The 20489-nt window shown below is 38.9% G+C and overlaps 1 protein-coding gene across 1 annotated transcript in view; it reads right to left on the bottom strand.

The window, feature by feature from the left end:
* Nucleotides 1-544: 544 nt before the first annotated feature.
* The window catches only part of RBPMS (RNA binding protein, mRNA processing factor), a 242100-nt gene continuing 222155 nt past the window's right edge, over nucleotides 545-20489 (bottom strand). The window contains exons 8-9 of the transcript XR_012689755.1: nucleotides 1039-7659; nucleotides 545-952 (exon numbers count right to left, since the gene is read on the bottom strand). The gene's annotated coding sequence lies outside the window, so the exon portion shown is untranslated. The remainder of the gene's footprint in view (nucleotides 953-1038; nucleotides 7660-20489) is intronic.

The following is a 20489-nucleotide window of genomic DNA, read 5'->3' as shown; positions in this document are numbered from 1 at the left end:
ATCTATGTATATGTATGTATATATATATATATATATATATATATATATATATATATATATATATATATATAAACAACTTGTTAATTAGTGCCAGCTTGTGTCAGGTGAGTCCCAGGTCTATCATGGCTGCTGGTGCTTGGGAAAGACTTGCCTTTAAAAGCTGTGTGCAGGTAAGCCTTAAGCCCAGAAAAATAGCATAGCATTTGATCATGTTAGGACTGACCATAATGGGAAGACTTTGGCGTGAGTTGGTCAGCTTAACATATATTGCAATATGTGGAACTAACATTCCCTGTTATTAATATAGAAAAAAAATAAGTACAGCATTAATTATGTGTTTGTAGAGTGCAGAGTATCCTTGTTTTTTGTCAGTACAATGTGGGCAGCCCCCTCTTGCACCCCAGTCTGTACATGGAGAGTGCAGAGGAACTACATCTGTTTTTGTTTTTATACATACATATATATATATATATATATATATATATATATATATATATATATATCTATCTCTATATCTATCGTTATATATATATATATATATATATATATATATATATATATATATATATATATATACACATACACACATTAATTTAGAAATTTACTAATTTGAATACAACGCATTCCAAAAAAGGAAAAACTCTAATGCAACGCACCCGAGTGCTGGTAAGAACATCAATGTGTATGGTGATTTTGGGAACAATTAATTTTGTTTTCAGATAAGTTAACAAAAGCTAGTAAAATGCATGAATTTAACACCAGTGGGTACATGGCATTAAAAAGAAGACATACTGCAAATATCACCGGGTAAAATGATTTATGATTTTGCTATTCTTTTCCCCACAACAAAACATGCAAGCAAATGACACCATGGGGTAAATGTATCATACCCCGGTTTTGTCAACTCCCGCGAGTTCGGCATCTTTGCAGCTTAAATTTAAAGCGGCACTTCCTTGTAAAGGGAAGTTTCCCTTTACAAGGCAGCACCGCTTTAAATTTAAGCTGCGAAGACGCCGAACTCGCGGGAGTTGACAAAACCGGGGTATGGTACATTTACCCCCATGTATAAAAAGGTGATCCCTGAGAGCATTTTCTTTTTTATTCTTCAACTATTGTCAATTAAGTATCCAGCAGCTGGTTTCAAGAAAACCAAACTAAACCAATCACATCTGCTCTAAGAACTAAACCGATAAAGTAACCCATAGAGCTGTAGTGTTGCAATTCAACCATACAGTAAATAATCATTTTATATTTCTCTCTTCTTTTATAGCAAATGTTACAGCACAAAAAGCAATGTATCATCGCGGAGGGTGCAATATGTCAGTGAATAGCACAAATGGAAACCAGCCACATGGTAATCGAGAACAGATAAATATAAAGATATACATTCTCTTTCATTATAAATGAACTAAGTTATGGATTTTGTATAGAAGCCTCTTATCTTTGGTAAGTTGGTTATGACCTGATTCTATATCAGCTGGTTACATAATAGAGACATATGCAATAAAGATCATATATATTGTAGTTCATTTAAATTTCCCTTTAATGGTGATCAGCTTCATACCATAAGTATTCGTTGCCAACTGACTCTAATTTCCAGGGACAGGTATTAAAAATTTGTCCCTGGAAATATCCCTAGCTGAACAATAACATGTGTCTTTCCTGTGTGTTAGATGTATTATGTACTATACATTCCTATTGTCCAGGCTTTAAAGTTCTTTATTGAAGGGGGGGTTTAAAATCCCTAAAATACATTATAATACAATATATAGAACTTCTCAGATGATTTAGGTGCCAATAATATTAAGCATGACATCATGAATATATTACACGCAGACATAAACAAAACACACCCACATTTACTGCAGACACATTCATCAGTGCACATTCTACTAGTAGTAAAATAATGGCAGAGGTCATCAATGAGTAATGGGAAGGGGTAGCAACTGTTACATCATTAATGTAATTTTTAACAGGAACCAGTATATTGACTGAGGAATGACCTGTGAGTTTCTGGATTGAGGATTACAGTATATTGGTGTTTGACACTGGAGGACAATACAAGTTTAAGCAACTTAAATTTTCAATACAATACCAGGCACTTTTGATGCCCTGAGCCTTAGGAGCAAGACATAAGTGTGTGCTCGGACCAGAGCCCACTGGCTGTTGGATACCTCAGACACGTCAGTAGGCTGTTTACATGATCACTATGCACATGCCTGAGGTACAGTTCATGTATTTATTTTGAAGATGAAGTTTGCCATTATACGGTGAATGAATAAAGAAAAAGCTGGTTAAGAACTAGACATAATTATCACATATCTTGTATAGTATAAATCTTTGGATTGTTATAGCAATTGTGATCTTGATTCATTTGGGAATCCGGATCTGTAACATTGTGATCACAAGGGGTGTGTTTTGTTTACATCTTACATCACTTAGTGTATGCATTATGTCATGCTGAATGTTTTTTAGCACCTAATTTTGGTGGTGGCGGGTTTCTTGGCACACTATGGGGTTCCAGTGGAAGGGTTGACACATTGCTTAGACTGCCTTTTTGTATTTTAGATGTTCTTTATCTGAGTGTACTAATTAATTGAACTGAGCGTTTAGTCCTGTTCCTGTGAAACAAATTCTATTAGCATTATGTGTAATTATCTTACATTTTTGCATGATAAGGGCCCTAAATGTTTGTACCAAGTCCTGCAATTCTGTCACCGTGTTATGTTGTTTTTATACTTGACTAAATCATTCTACTAAAATTTTTTTTTTTATTATAATATGTTGCTTACAAGGGAAAATATTATGTGGGCCTTCTCCTAGATTCTGGGTGACACACAACAGACTACAATCGAGGTGCATCTATTTAATCTGTGTGTTTTATAACTAGACACACAAGCAGATCCCATCATTTTGATCTTTTGCCAACCTAACAAATCGGTGATCAACTTTGCCTTACATGTGGTTGGCTGAATTGATAATCTGGGTCATTTATTTGGGAGTCTGAACAACATACAGTGTAGCTGATGACAATTGATTTTAATCTGGGCCACGCATACAGATCTATTTCAGACCAATTTACAAATGACAGAAATTACATTTTGTCAATATGTTCTATGTGTGACCAAATAGTTTAGTGATTGTTTATACTTGAGTTTTTAATGCATTCTTTTCACGTAAAAATAATACAATACGAACCAAATGTAAAATAAAATCCACTCTGAGAATGAACCCTTAAGCATGTCACATACACAGTCATTGGGGGGAATTCAATTCCCCCCAAAGTACCGCCGCATTATGGATATTACCGTTATTACTCAGCTCAGCGAGCTGCGAGCAAAAAGCCGGCGTTAGAACTACCGTAATAACAGTAATTAAGTGCACTATTACCATAATAACGGTAATAGTTTTAGCACAGCGATACTTCGGGGGGAATTGAATTCCCCCCATTGTTTCAGTTAAAATTTGTCAAGAACAATTAAAATCCGTCAGATAATTAATTGTTTCTAGCGACAATAAAATTGGCTGGTGACAGTGATCATTGTTTGCATGTAATCATTGGCTAATTGCACTAATAGTGTCTCCTGGGATCCACACATTTGCCCTGATGGCTTAGTGTCTGGATGTGTCCAATTGGGCCACCTACATGTGAACATATCAGACTTTCAACAATTAATCTGAATGTCCAGGTCTTAACATTTATAATCTGCTTTAGGATTGATTAAAGTAAATGATCCCTATAGCCATTTGATATTGCTAAGTATTTCCACATGTAACCACAATGTGAACAAGCAGCATAAGTCACATTGAGATGTGTCATTTGCATGTTTTAGGCAGGATAAAAAATATGTTCTACAGTTTGTATTACAATGCCTTAAAATAGAGTACCATAATCACCTGTAATATATACAATAAAAGAAGAAGGTAGTAAAACACACATTATTTTAAGTTTACTATATACTAGGAATTTCTTTGGATTTAAGCTTATGTATTTGACCTAGTTATTTGACAGTCATTTAATAAACTGCAAAAATCTCAATTCACATGTAGACTGAACACCACAGAGCTTATGTACTTGCTTTATATAAAAGCACTAGATTTTTATAAATAGATAAAGAACACTGAAGAGAGCCACTTGGATGCACTAGATAGAGAACAATATTTTATATTATAAAATGCTATTTCAAACACTTTACATTCTGTAACTGATTTAGAACATTAATTTTTTTTAATGCTGTAAGATGGCTCTTCATTTTACATTGATGTGTCTTTTTATTTTGAGTGGCCTTTTAGTTATTTCAGAGTTAGAGTTCCATTTTGCCAAGTTAGGTTGCATTACTGTAATAACCTTAATTAGGTGACGTACATTTTTCTGAAACTATAAATGTTGGCACTTAACCTGCCGGCATGAAAATGACGACAGGCTAATGACGACAGGCTAAATGCCGACACTTGCATTGTGTAGACAGATGGACTATGTCGATATTCACAATCTCGCCAATCATAATGCCGACATTAAAAAACCAATACCGCCGAGTCCGGGGTATAGCTCCGGACCTGGTGGCATTGGTCTTTTAATGTCGGCATTGTGAATGTCGCCAATCAGACTGTCGACATAGTGCACCTGTCTACACAATGCAAGTGTCGGAATTTAGCCTGCCGACATTTTCATATGGGCAAGTTAAGTGCCGACATTTACATTGTCGGAAAAATGTACCCTGCCCCCTTAATTATATATCTTGTAAAATACAGCCTAAACTCAAGACAGTCATTGGCTGACAGAGCATGCTTAGAAATGTAGTATAACGACAGCTGTAAATTACAACTTAGCCAGTAAAAGGCTATAGTGTAACATTGTTTTTGTTTTTTTGTAAACCATTACAGGTCATTTATGAACTGCAAAAAATGCAGGCTCAATTGAAGTGTTGTTAGTGCAGCATATTGTCTGCAATGCGCACTCCAAGGTGCCCACTTCCTGATCTTCAGAAACACCTGTATAAAAGGGGATGTGCTTATATTTATAGGATTGTGGTTACTCTACAAAATTTGCATTGTGGAAACAATAAAAATATCGCTATAAAGTCCAACCGTCTTCCACGTTCCCACCACCCCCTTCATTCATTTAACCTTTTCTGTTTTCTCTAAATATATAGCTTCACTTATCTTTTAAAGTATTCATGAGCGTGAGGGGATATCGGGACTGTTTGTATTTTTTTACCACATTGCCCAAAGTGCAATCTCTTGCAAATGTAGAAAATGTGTTCCATTAAAAGTGTAATAGGGACGGGGTTGGGGGTCTGGGACCTCTGAGCAGCTGGGGAATTTAAGTTCCTTTGCTCCTACCCAGTGGCTGAAGTGGAACTTTACAAGTGGCGGTATGGAAAATGTTAGTGAAACGGAATCTGATAGTATCACATAGAAGGCAGTAGTAGGAGTGGCGGTATGACATACACCTGTATACCAGCCCACTTCAACCACTGCTCTTCCCTTTAAAACGAGGGCCACTTTTCTAAATGGGCCCCCCTCCCATCTCTGTTAAATAATTATATCCTGCAAACTTAAATCCATTTCAGTGAAAAACTAGGTGCACTCATGTTCCTATTCTGTACTTAGCAATGGCACATCTGCTACGCCCAAGTTCTCGCAGATGACACAAAGTTTGCACCCCGGGAGAAGCCATCATCCCAGACCACAAAACCATGCACATTCCCATAAAAGAAAAACAGGGGTGCATTTCTTCCAAAATAGGAATGGGACATGACCGAATTTGCATTTCCATAAATGACCCTTATTGAATGATTCATTATTTTATTAAACAATCATTTTAACAATATGTTTTTAATAGGCTAAATGAAACATATTTGATTTTTTTTTTTACCAAACAATGCATAGTTTTATTATACACACATACAGAATTTTGTAAGGATATTTTGTTTTAAGTAAGTTGTATAGTATCTTGTACTTCACTGCAGATTACACTATTACTATTACTGTCTATAAAGAACATGTATTTGTACAACATCCACAGACACCTGCAATATCTGCATATATTTGGGGCCCAGACAAACCACCATATTGTAACTTAGTTGAAAAAAATATTAAGTTTCTGGGCCAGGGATAACCGTCTTGGTTTGAGTTGCTCTTTAAAGAGGATTTAGTGGTGGTGATGTACACTATATTCCAGGAAACCTGGACAAAATGATAGTTCAACGGTGATCAATCGAGGTTTCTGCCAGTCATTGTTGGAACTGCAGTTTTCTAAAACATGTTGCCAGTCACAAGATGGCTACAAAGTAAATTAAATTTAATATGTAATTTAACTGTAGAACAGGATTTTTTTGTTTTCTATGTGAATAAAAGCAGAGATACATATCATTATTGGTTCTGACAACTTAGCCCCAAGGGCCGAACATCAAATATAATTTAGCTGCACCGCTAAATATAGTACAACAATAAAATGTATCATTCATTCAAATGTCCCTTGTATCTGAAAGGTCGGTGTACGTTACACAGTACAACCATCTGTTTAAAAAGAAAGTCAAATACCAGTACTAAAATGATCATTTGAATTTTGTAACCAGCTAAACTGTTAACGTGATTAGAAACACATTTCGTATGTGGTTATCTATGTGTTGAAAGATCAACAGTTCTTGATCAACAAACTGCATAATAGAAATTCCTATTTCTATAAATAACTATGCTGTGCTTTCGTCCAAACATGTCATACCTAGCAAAAGGATGGATTTATGTGTACATTGACCTTATATATGAAATAGATTGAGCTGTTCGCAATTAGGGAAAGCCCTCAGCGAATGAAATGCACCTTTAATTGACCAATGCCGATACAGACAAAGCTCAGGATATGATTACAAAGGAATAATACCCCATATTTATTAGTGAAGAGTAGATAGCAAGGATTTTCTCTTCATAAGAAACATGAAACATCCCCAGCAGTGTGCAAGCAACTTCCAGGCTTCAGCACCAGGAGAAAGGTGCTAGGAATGGAAAGCTATTTACCGGCACTGCACGCCACGGTACTATAATACAATATAAACTGACATACAATAGATTCACTTTACAAAGAATCTTCTCTACATTAAATAAACTGGTTCTTATATTTTATAATATTAAGTAGTAGACATTCTTCTCCTGATTAACTCAGATCCCTCTATTTTGTATTGGCGTAAGACTTGATAATACTGGAAAAGCTGATCTAGTGTATTAAATATATACAGCTCACTTTAACAAAAATAGTATGGACAAATCTCTATATCTTAAAATACAGTTTTTGTTTAAAAGAAAAAAAAACTAAAGATCTCCAAACATGCAGCTTAAATTTTCAAAAATAGATCTTCTTTTCTTTATTATAAGCATTAAAATAGGTCAATCTAGTGCCTCTGAACACAGTGTAAGATTTTTCAGGACGGATACTGCTAGTTATAAGCACCCAGCTGGTTCACATAGGCTTGAAAGCATTCACTAGACCATCATGCATGGCAAGCCAAGCTTTCATATAAGGCACCTTGCAGTTCTTTACAGTGTACAATGGGTAGGGTATATTCACTTGCATTAATCATGTTTGGCAAGGCAGATGTGTGATGGAGGCTGGGTCAAAGTCTTGAAGGAATTATGATGTGATGACGATGTGAAGTCTGTAGCCTGGAAGGAAGAAAAGTGAAAGTGATGTTAGTAAGCAATGGTATAGATTGTCACAGGAAAATTCACATTGTCAACAGGAGCTTGATTAAAAGGAGGTCTTTTTTTTTTAAGCTGGCCACACATGTTGTGATTCTGCTGGTCAGACCAAAAGCCAAGCACTAGGTTCACAATACAGTTTGGCCACACACAAACCGAATAGGAAGGATCCAGCCTCTTAGGTCACTTGGCCCTTAGGTCACTTGGCTAGATCACTTACAGCATCACTGGGGCCTGTTACGCTTATCAGAGGACATCCCCACACACAGGACAGTTGTTTTGTGGTCAATTGGATGATATTGCAGCATTTAACTAGCATTATATTGGACCAGTGTTCGAAGTGGGCCTGTATACAATGGTATGCCATACAGCCACTTCTCCTACTGCTTTCATTTTAAAACATTTTTCACTTACATTTTCCATACTGCCACTTCTAAATTTACACTTCAACCACTGGATTGGACTGTACTCACAACTACAAGCAGTTGAGATTCTGAGATCTGGGGGTAAATGTATTAAGGAGCGATTTTTGCAAATCGCCGATATTCGGCGACTTTAACAGCTAAATTTAAAACGGCAATGTGTTTAAAGGCAAATCTTGCTCATAGGCTCACTATTAACAGACTGGATTAAGTAATAGACACTCCATCCAATTTAGGACGCTCTGGGCCTGGAGAATTCGAAGTGCAGAATGTTGCCTTCACCATTTTAACAGTAAGTGGAGAGTGGAAAAAGAAACATTGTCCCCTTCTGAATTAGATAGTTTGTTATGTGACCCTACTGGTAGTGCCTTATAAATAGAGTGATTTACAGAGTACAAGATCATGTTTAACATCACTGCACCAATTTGTAGACGTGACAATAGACAACAATCTCATACGAAGATAGGATACACGGACAGTGTTTTGGGATGGTAACCAGGTACAACTAGCTTTGCACGTGAAACTACTCAAAACCAAGGAGAAATTTTGCTCATATTATATTAAAATTACCTGAAGGGGGAGCAAGTGGGCAAACAAGGTAATAGTCCGCATACAAAATGCTAGTTTTTCCAACGTGAACGCTGTTTGAGATGAATGAGGTTATAGTGTGTGCTATGCACATACAGTAAAAGTAAATAGTTTTATACACATTAAAGTAATAGTTTAATACACATGTATCTGACAAATGATGAATATAAATTTTCTTCATAGATGAATATAGGTATTGCACTGAATTATCCCAATATGAGTATGAATAAATATGGTGATGAAATGGTGTTCGTTTCAAATGGGAGTATACATGAGGGTAAAATCAAAGTTTTATTATGGGGTAACTAAACTAGAAGTAATATAATACTCTTATTAAGGCACATAGGGGGGTATTCAATTGTTTCTTTTAACGCGCTAAAACAAAACAAAACGAGCGCTCTAAAAATATTACCGTTAATACGGTAATTACTCGCTAAATTTCATCTCGCAGCTCCCTGAGCAGCGAGCTGAAATTCAGCCCGCTGGCAGCGAGTAAGTACCGTATTAACTGTTTACGCGCGCAAAATTACCGTATAATATGAAGTTTTTTTCGAGCGCTCGTTTTTTTTTGTTTTAGCGCGTTAAAAGAAACAATTGAATACCCCCCATAAAATAAATTGATAGCAAATACAAAACACCAATAGCAATAAGATAAATAAATAAATAAATATAGCACTAGAAATACACAACGTAAAAAGAACAATAACAAATGGGCAATATAAAATCAAAAACACATAAAAACCACACAGGAATGATAGAATAAAATACTGAGATCCAACGTCCAAATGTATAGTAGGGCCAATGTCTAATAGAACAATATTCCACAGTAGACCGACCCTACTGTCCAAAAAGTCTATGGAGGAGGGACAAGTAGGTATATGCACAATAAACAACTCCTGGTAGTGGTAATATGATGGATAGTTTCAGCTGGGACGTTCATAGATCCTCATAGATAATCATGGTATTGGTCTATTTTCTCTTATCTTTATATAGCATTAACATATTGCAATGCAATGCTCTGTGCAACAATGAAGGCAATTTAGACATACAGAGCAGCTGTATGTCTAAAGCATTTAGAGTTTGACACATTTTGTGCCCAAACATACACGTATGAATTAAAAGATTGGTGTAAGAAGGAGGGTTTTGGATTCTTAGAGCACTGGGCTGATTTCTCGGTCAGTTGCCATCTTTATTGTCGTGATGGATTGCACCTGAATGAGGAGGGGGCTCCAGTGCTAGGGAAGAGGATGGTTAGAAGGTTGGAGGAGATTTTAAACTAGGCTCCGGGGGGGAGGGGCAAGCAAGTATTTATGGGATAGACATTGAGAGTAGTAAGGAGGAATTTAACAAGAGTAAAGGGGGTGGAGAGGGGGGAAAGGGAAGCATAGCCGATAAGTAGCGGCCCTTTTTAAAGCAAAAAGAAATACCTAAGGGAGGCAAAAGATTTAAGTGTATGCTTGCAAATGCAAGAAGCCTGACAGGTAAAATGGGGGAGTTAGAACTAGTAGCAATGAATGAGCAGTATGATATTATAGGTATTAGGGATGAGCGCACTCGGATTTATGAAATCCGAGCCCACCCGAACGTTGCGGATCCGAGTCGGATCCGAGACAGATCCGGGTATTGGCGCCAAATTCAAAAGTGAAACTGAGGCTCTGACTCATAATCCCGTTGTCGGATCTCGCGATACTCGGATCCTATAAATTCCCCGCTAGTCGCCGCCATCTTCACTCGGGCATTGATCAGGGTAGAGGGAGGGTGTGTTAGGTGGTCCTCTGTGCTGTTTAGTTCTGTGCTGTTTAGTTCTGTGCTGTTTAGTTCTGTGCTGTTTAGTTCTGTGCTGTTTAGTTCTGTGCTGTTTAGTGCTGTGCTGTGCAGTGCTGTGCAGTGCTGTGCAGTGCTGTGCTGTGCTGTGCTGTGCTGTGTTCTGCAGTATCAGTCCAGTGGTGCTGTGTGCTGTGCTCTGTCCTTCTGAGGTCAGTGGTGCTGCTGGGTCCTGTGCTGTGTCCTGTTCAGTCCAGTGGTGCTGTGTCCTGTGCTCTGTGCTTCTAAGGGCATAGTTATTTCCCCATTATTCCCAAGTTTTTAAAAAATAAAAAAAAAGTAAAAAAAAATAAAAAATTAGAAATTAAAAAAAATATATATAATTATAACCAAATGTGCAAAACCAATCCAGCAGTATAAGTCCATTGGTACTGCAATATTACCAAGTTCACACATTCTGCAGTATCAGTCCAGTGGTGCTGTGTCCTGTGCTCTGTCCTGCTGAGTTCCGTAGTGCTGCTGGGTCCTGTGCCGTGTCCTGTTCAGTCCAGTGGTGCTGTGTCCTGTGCTCTGTGCTTCTAAGGGCATAGTTATTTCCCCATTATTCCCAAGTTTTTAAAAAATAAAAAAAAAGTAAAAAAAAATAAAAAATTTTTTAAAAAAATAAATATATAATAATTATAACCAAATTTGCAAAACCAATCCAGCAGTATAAGTCCATTGGTACTGCAATATTACCAAGTTCACACATTCTGCAGTATCAGTCCAGTGGTGCTGTGTCCTGTGCTCTGTCCTGCTGAGTTCCGTAGTGCTGCTGGGTCCTGTGCCGTGTCCTGTTCAGTCCAGTGGTGCTGTGTCCTGTGCTCTGTGCTTCTAAGGGCATAGTTTTTTCCCCACTATTCCCAAGTTTTTTAAAAATGAAAAAAAAGTAAAAAAAAATAAAAAATTTAAAAAAAAAAAAAAATATATAATAATTATAACCAAATTTGCAAAACCAATACAGCAGTATAAGTCCATTGGTACTGCAATATTACCAAGTTCACACATTCTGCAGTATCTTGTGCTACATATAATGGAGACCAAAAATTTGGAGGATAAAGTAGGGAAAGATCAAGACCCACTTCCTCCTAATGCTGAAGCTGCTGCCACTAGTCATGACATAGACGATGAAATGCCATCAACGTCGTCTTCCAAGCCCGATGCCCAATCTCGTAGTACCGGGCATGTAAAATCCAAAAAGCCCAAGTTAAGAAAAAGTAGCAAAAAGAGAAACTTTAAATCATCTGAGGAGAAACGTAAAGTTGCCAATATGCCATTTACGACACGGAGTGGCAAGGAACGGCTTAGGCCCTGGCCCGTGTTCATGACTAGTGGTTCAGCTTCACCCACGGATCTTAGCCCTCCTCCTCCTCCCCCCCCCCCTACAAAAAATTGAAGAGAGTTATGCTGTCAGCAACAAAACAGCAAACAACTCTGCCTTCTAAAGAGAAATTATCACAAATCCCCAAGGCGAGTCCAAGGGTGTTGGTGGTTGTCAAGCCTGACCTTCCCATCACTGTACGGGAAGAGGTGGCTCGGGAGGAGGCTATTGATGATGTAGCTGGCGCTGTGGAGGAACTTGATGATGAGGATGGTGATGTGGTTATTGTAAATGAGGCACCAGGGGGGGAAAAAGCTGATGTCCATGGGATGAAAAAGCCCATCGTCATGCCTGGTCAGAAGACCAAAAAATGCACCTCTTCGGTCTGGAGTTATTTTTATCCAAATCCAGACAACCAATGTATGGCCATATGTAGCTTATGTAAAGCTCAAATAAGCAGGGGTAAGGATCTTGCCCACCTAGGAACATCCTCCCTTATACGTCACCTGAATAACCTTCATAGTTCAGTGGTTAGTTCAGGAACTGGGGCTAGGACCCTCATCGGTACAGGGACACCTAAATCCCGTGGTCCAGTTGGATACACACCAGCAACACCCTCCCCGTCAACTTCCTCCACAATCTCCATCAGATTCAGTCCTGCAGCCCAAGTCAGCAGCCAGACTGAGTCCTCCTCAATACGGGATTCATCCGAGGAATCCTGCAGCGGTACGCCTACTACTGCCACTGCTGCTGTTGCTGCTGTTAGTCGGTCATCTACCCAGAGGGGAAGTCGTAAGACCGCTAAGTCTTTCACAAAACAATTGACCGTCCAACAGTCGTTTGCCATGACCACAAAATACGATAGTAGTCACCCTATTGCAAAGCGTATAACTGCGGCTGTAACTGCAATGTTGGTGTTAGACGTGCGCCCGGTGTCCGCTATCAGTGGAGTGGGATTTAGAGGGTTGATGGAGGTATTGTGTCCCCGGTACCAAATCCCCTCGAGATTCCACTTCACTAGGCAGGCGATACCAAAAATGTACAGAGAAGTACGATCAAGTGTCCTCAGTGCTCTTAAAAATGCGGTTGTACCCACTGTCCACTTAACCACGGACATGTGGACAAGTGGTTCTGGGCAAACGAAGGACTATATGACTGTGACAGCCCACTGGGTAGATGCATCCCCTTCCGCAGCAACAGCAACAGCTGCATCAGTAGCAGCATCTACAAAATGGCTGCTCATGCAAAGGCAGACAACATTGTGCATTACAGGCTTTAATAAGAGGCACAACGCTGACAACATATTAGAGAAAATGAGGGAAATTATCTCCCAGTGGCTTACCCCACTTAGACTCTCATGGGGATTTGTGGTGTCAGACAATGCCAGTAACATTGTGCGGGCATTAAATATGGGCAATTTCCAGCACGTCCCATGTTTTGCCCACACCATTAATTTGGTGGTGCAGCATTACCTCAAGAGTGACAGGGGTGTGCAGGAGATGCTTGCGGTGGCGCGCAAAATTGCTGGACACTTTTGGCATTCAGCCAGTGCCTACCGCAGACTAGAGGCACATCAAAAAAGCATGAACCTGCCCTGCCATCACCTCAAACAAGAGGTTGTGACGCGCTGGAACTCCACCCTCTATATGCTGCAGAGGATGGAGGAGCAGCAAAAGGCCATTCAGGCCTACACAGCCACCTACGACATAGGCAAAGGAGTGGGGATGCGCCTCAGTCAAGCGCAGTGGAGACTGATTTCCGTGTTGTGCAAGGTTCTGCAGCCATTTGAACTTGCCACACGAGAAGTCAGTTCCGACACTGCCAGCTTGAGTCAGGTCATTCCCCTGATCAGGCTGTTGCAGAAGCAGCTGGAGAAAGTGAGGGAGGAGCTGGTAAGCCATTGCGATTACACCAAGCATGTAGCTCTTGTGGATGTAGCCCTTCGTACGCTTTGCCAGGATCCGAGGGTGGTCACTCTTTTAAAGTCAGAGGAATACATTCTGGCCACCGTGCTCGATCCTCGGTTTAAAGCGTATGTTGTGTCTCTGTTTCCGGCGGACACAAGTCTACAGCGGTGCAAAGACCTGCTGGTCAGGAGATTGTCCTCTGAAGAGGACCGTGACATGCCAACAGCTCCACCCTCATTTTCTTCCACATCTATGGCTGCGAGGAAAAAGCTCAGTTTTCCCAAAAGAGGCACTGGCGGGGATGCTGATAACATCTGGTCCGGACTGAAGGACCTGCCAACCATTGCAGACATGTCTACTCTCGCTGCATTGGATGCTGTCACAATAGAAAAAATTGTGGATGATTACTTTGCTGACACCATCCAAGTAGACATGTCAGACAGTCCATATTGTTACTGGCAGGAAAAAAAGGCAGTTTGGAAGCCCCTGTACAAACTGGCTCTATTTTACCTGAGTTGTCCCCCCTCCAGTGTGTACTCGGAAAGAGTTTTTAGTGCAGCGGGGAACCTGGTTAGTGAGCGGCGAAGGAGGTTGCTTCCTCACAACGTTGAAAAAATGATGTTTATAAAAATGAATAATCAATTCCTCAATGAAGTACAGCACTGCCCTCCAGATACTACAGAGGGACCTGTGGTTGTGGAGTCCAGCGGGGACGAATTGATAATGTGTGATGAGGAGGAAGTACACACTGTAGGGGGAGAGGAATCAGAGGTTGAGGATGAGGACGACATCTTGCCTCAGTAGAGCCTGTTTAGTCTGTACAGGGAGAGATGAATAGCTTTTTTGGTGTGGGGGCCCAAACAAACCAATCATTTCAGCCAAAGTTGTTTGGTAGGCCCTGTCGCTGAAATGATTGGTTTGTTAAAGTGTGCATGTCCTATTTAAACAACATAAGGGTGGGTGTGAGGGCCCAAGGACAATTCCATCTTGGACCTTTTTTTTTTGCATTATATGACCAATCAACAGTCGTTTGCCATGTTCAAAAAGTAAAACCAAATTTAAAAAAATACAAGAAATTAAACCAAAAGTAAAATGCCGTGTCATAATTTAAAACAAGAGGTATTGACGTGCTCTAAAACTACTGTATTGTTGTTTATATTTTATAAACACTACACTTGAAAGTTTGAGTCTTTCAATAAAAAAGTAACTGTCCATTGCACGAATATTTGCAACAGGGACAATTTTAGGGTTAAGAAAGTCAACTAATAACACTTCGACGCTGTCTGTCTTTATAAACACTACACTTGGAAGTTGGAGGAGGTATTGTGGCCCCGGCACCAAATTTACTACCGGGGCCACTCCACTGTGCAGTCCATATTTAGGTGTATCAGATATTAAACAACGGTGACAGTTGATGCCCAATTTTTTAATTATATTGTGGCCTCGGTACCAAATTGTGTACCGGGGCCACCACACTACGCAGTCCAGATACTTGTTTGGTGAAATTCAGACCAGTTGAGGGTTTTATTATTATATTGTGTGGACCACTCTATCTATACCACACTACAACTCTATACCACTCTATTTCATACTTTAATTCTATTTCATACTTTAATTCTATTTCATACTTTAATTCTATTTCATACTTTAATTCTATTACTAATTACCATAAAGAGGAACAAAATAAACCAATTTTACCAAAAGTATAATATGACTTAGACTTACAAACACTACACTTGAAAGATCGTGCCTTTAAATGAAAAAGTCAGTCTTCATTGCACGACTATGTGCAACAGGGACAGTTTTTTGGGTTTACAAAGTCAAACAATAACACTTTGACCCTGTCTGTCTGGGATCTCAATGACGAATTGTCTGTACCATGTTTGGAGGAGGTATTGTGGTCCCGGTATCAAATTGGGTACCGGGGCCACCCCACTATGCAGTCCAGATACTTGTTTGGTGGAATTCTGACCAGTTGAGGGTTTTATTATTATATTGTGTGGACCACTCTATCTATACCACACTACAACTCTATACCACTCTATTTCATACTTTAATTCTATTTCATACTTTAATTCTATTTCATACTTTAATTCTATTTCATACTTTAATTCTATTTCATACTTTAATTCTATTACTAATTACCATAAAGAGGAACAAAATAAACCAATGTTTCCAAAAGTATAATATGACTTAGACTTACAAACACTACACTTGAAAGATCGTGCCTTTAAATGAAAAAGTCAGTCTTCATTGCACGACTATGTGCAACAGGGACAGTTTTTTGGGTTTACAAAGTCAAACAATAACACTTTGACCCTGTCTGTCTGGGATCTCAATGACGAATTGTCTGTACCATGTTTGGAGGAGGTATTGTGGCCCCGGTATCAAATTGGGTACCGGGGCCACCCCACTATGCAGTCCAGATACTTGTTTGGTGGAATTCTGACACGTGGAGGGTTTTTTAATTATATTGTGGCCTCGGTACCAAATTGTGTACCGGGGCCACCACACTACGCAGTCAAGATAGATAGATGCGTATTGCGTATCATAGATAAAGTACATTCAGTGGTGTGGGGCAAATTGAAAAATATTCAAAATGCACTGACATTATCAAAAACAAGAGGTTGTCACACGCTAAAACTCCAACATGTATATGATGGAGAGGATGGAGGAGCAGCCGTATGTGTAGTGTAATGCAGATCTGTTGAAGGTTTTTTATATATTTTATTGTGGTGCCCAGTGCCCACTCCTCTACGCAGTCCAGGTACATTTATTGGTGCGAATCATAAAAGTTCAGGGTTTTTAATATATATTGTGGTGACCCACTCCTCTACGCAGTCCAGGTACAATTATTGGTGCGAATGATAAAAGTTCAGGGTTTTTAATATATTGTGGTGACCCACTCCTCTACGCAGTCCAGGTACAATTATTGGTGCGAATCATAAAAGTTCAGGGTTTTTAATATATTGTGGTGACCCACTCCTCTACGCAGTCCAGGTACAATTATTGGTGCGAATCATAAAAGTTCAGGGTTTTTAATATATTGTGGTGACCCACTCCTCTACGCAGTCCAGGTACAATTATTGGTGCGAATCATAAAAGTTCAGGGTTTTTAATATATTGTGGTGACCCACTCCTCTACGCAGTCCAGGTACAATTATTGGTGCGAATCATAAAAGTTCAGGGTTTTTAATATATATTGTGGTGACCCACTCCTCTACGCAGTCCAGGTACATTTATTGGTGCGATTCATAAAAGTTCAGGGTTTTTAATATATTGTGGTGACCCACTCCTCTACGCAGTCCAGGTACATTTATTGGTGCGAATCATAAAAGTTCAGGGTTTTTAAGATATTGTGGTGACCCACTCCTCTACGCAGTCCAGGTACATTTTTTGGTTTGAATCATAAAAGTTCAGGGTTTTTAATATATTGTGGTGACCCACTCCTCTACGCAGTCCAGGTACAATTATTGGTGCGAATCATAAAAGTTCAGGGTTTTTAATATATTGTGGTGACCCACTCCTCTACGCAGTCCAGGTACAATTATTGGTGCGAATCATAAAAGTTCAGGGTTTTTAATATATATTGTGGTGACCCACTCCTCTACGCAGTCCAGGTACATTTATTGGTGCGATTCATAAAAGTTCAGGGTTTTTAATATATTGTGGTGACCCACTCCTCTACGCAGTCCAGGTACATTTATTGGTGCGAATCATAAAAGTTCAGGGTTTTTAATATATTGTGGTGACCCACTCCTCTACGCAGTCCAGGTACAATTATTGGTGCGAATCATAAAAGTTCAGGGTTTTTAATATATTGTGGTGACCCACTCCTCTACGCAGTCCAGGTACAATTATTGGTGCGAATCATAAAAGTTCAGGGTTTTTAATATATTGTGGTGACCCACTCCTCTACGCAGTCCAGGTACAATTATTGGTGCGAATCATAAAAGTTCAGGGTTTTTAATATATATTGTGGTGACCCACTCCTCTACGCAGTCCAGGTACATTTATTGGTGCGATTCATAAAAGTTCAGGGTTTTTAATATATTGTGGTGACCCACTCCTCTACGCAGTCCAGGTACATTTATTGGTGCGAATCATAAAAGTTCAGGGTTTTTAAGATATTGTGGTGACCCACTCCTCTACGCAGTCCAGGTACATTTATTGGTGCGAATCATAAAAGTTCAGGGTTTTTAATATATTGTGGTGACCCACTCCTCTACGCAGTCCAGGTACATTTATTGGTGCGAATCATAAAAGTTCAGGGTTTTTAATATATATTGTGGTGACCCACTCCTCTACGCAGTCCAGAAAGATACCTTGTTGCAACGTTTTGGACTAATAACTATATTGTGAGGTGTTCAGAATACACCGTAAATTAGTGGAAATGCTTGTTATTGAATGTTATTGAGGTTAATAATAGCCTAGGAGTGAAAATAAGCCCAAAAACTTGATTTTTAAACTTTTTATGTTTTTTTCAAAAAAAATCCGAATCCAAAACCTTAAATCCGAACCGAGACCTTTCGTCAAGTGTTTTGCGAGACAAATCCGAACCTCAAAAATAACGAAAATCCGGATCCAAAACACAAAACACGAGACCTCAAAAGTCGCCGGTGCACATCCCTAATAGGTATTACTGAGACCTGGTGGGATAATACCCATGACTGGGCAGTCAACTTGGAAGGCTATTCTCTCTTCAGGAGGGATAGGGTAAATTAAAGGGGAGGAGGAGTATGTCTTTATATTAAGCCAGAATTAAAACCAAGTATTCAGGAAGTTATATACGAGAATATTGGTGATAATATAGAGGCATTGTGGGTGGAAATATCCAGCGGAGGAAAAAGTTCAGAGAAGTTTCTGATAGGGATATGCTATAAACCGCCAGATATTAGTACGATTGAGGAAGCCCAACTTCTACAGCAAATTTAAAAGGCTACACAACTAGGTCAAATTTTAATTATGGGGGATTTTAATTATCCGGACATTGATTGGAGTACTGAGACCTGCGGTACAGCTAGGGGAAATAGGTTTCTGAGCACGCTAAAAGACCATTACATGTCCCAATTAGTTGAGGAACCAACTAGGAACCGGACTATACTGGACCTAGTAATAACAAACAATGTAGACCTAATATCAAATATTCAAGTAAAGGAGCACTTGGGAAACAGTGATCATAATATGGTCTCATTTGAAATTAGTTTCCAGAAACAACAGTATAAGGGATCAACTAGGACTTTAAACTTTAAAAAGGCAAATTTTAATATGCTAAAGAAGTCTATAAAGAGCATAGACTGGGACAAAGCCTTTGAAGGAAAAAATACGGAAGAAATGTGGGCTGTCTTTAAAATGTTGTTGGAAACATACACATATAAGTTCATTCCTATGGGAAATAAATGTAAAATAATTAAGTCTAAACCAATGTGGCTAAATAAAAAGGTAAGGGAAGAAATGCAAAGGAAGAAGCGTGCATTTAAATTGTTTAAGTCTGAAGGGTCAGAGGAGTCCTTCCATAGGTACAAGGAATGTAATAAAACATGCAAAAAGGAAATTAGATTGGCTAAATTAGAAAATGAAAGGCACGTTGCAAAAGAAAGTAAGACAAACCCCAAAAAGTTTTTTAAGTATATAAATGGCAAAAGGATTAAAAAAGATAATATAGGACCCCTAAAAAGTGAGATGGGTGAATTGATAAATGATACTAAGGAAAAAGCAGAGATATTAAACACGTTCTTTTCTTCAGTATTTACCAGAGAGGAACAAATGGCAGGAGTAATACATAAAAATGGAAATGAAACCATGCCATTAATTAATACTTGGTTGTCAGAGGAAGAAGTCCAAAGGCGACTGAAGAATATTAAGATAAATAAAGCTTCAGGTCCAGATGGCATACACCCAAGGGTCCTTATGGAGTTAAACTCGGAAATAGCTAGACCGCTATTCTTAATTTTCAGAGATTCAATCTTATCAGGCTCAGTACCAAGGGATTGGCGAATAGCAGATGTGGTGCCGTTGTTTAAAAAGGGGACGAGATCACAACCAGAGAATTATAGACCTGTAAGCCTGACATCAATAGTGGGGAAACTACTATAAGGTATTTTAAGGGACAGTATTCAGGATTACTTGGTACGCAATAAAATTATTAGTGGGAATCAACATGGATTTGTGAGGGATAGGTCATGTCAAACTAATCTAATTAGTTTCTACGAGGAAGTTAGTGGGAACTTAGACCAGGGCAGGACAGTAGATGTGGTCTACTTAGATTTTGCGAAGGCCTTTGATACAGTGCCACACAAGAGGTTGGTTTACAAAATAAGAGAACTGGGTCTAGAAATCAAAATTTGTACTTGGATCGAAAACTGGTTAGAGAATAGGGAACAGAGAGTTGTGATAAATGGAACATTTTCTAATTGGTCAAAAGTCTTAAGTGGAGTACCTCAAGGTTCCGTGCTGGGACCACTCCTTTTTAATATATTTATTAATGACCTTGGTGATGGTTTAGAGAGTAAAGTTTCTATTTTTGCAGATGACACTAAACTCTGTAAGGTAATAAAATCAGAGCAAGATGTAGCTTCTCTACAGAGGGACTTAAATAAACTGGAGGATTGGGTGGCTAAATGGAATATGAGGTTTAACACAGATAAATGTAAGGTTATGCATTCAGGGATCAAAAACAAGAACGCAATCTATAAATTAAATGGAATTAATTTGGGAGAATCTATAATGGAAAAGGATTTGGGAGTGCTCGTA

This window comes from Mixophyes fleayi, chromosome 1 (genome assembly GCF_038048845.1).
Source record: "Mixophyes fleayi isolate aMixFle1 chromosome 1, aMixFle1.hap1, whole genome shotgun sequence".
Taxonomy (NCBI): Eukaryota; Metazoa; Chordata; class Amphibia; order Anura; family Limnodynastidae; genus Mixophyes; species Mixophyes fleayi.
The sequence above is the reverse complement of the archived record's forward strand: the minus strand, read 5'-3'. Positions and strand labels throughout refer to the sequence as shown.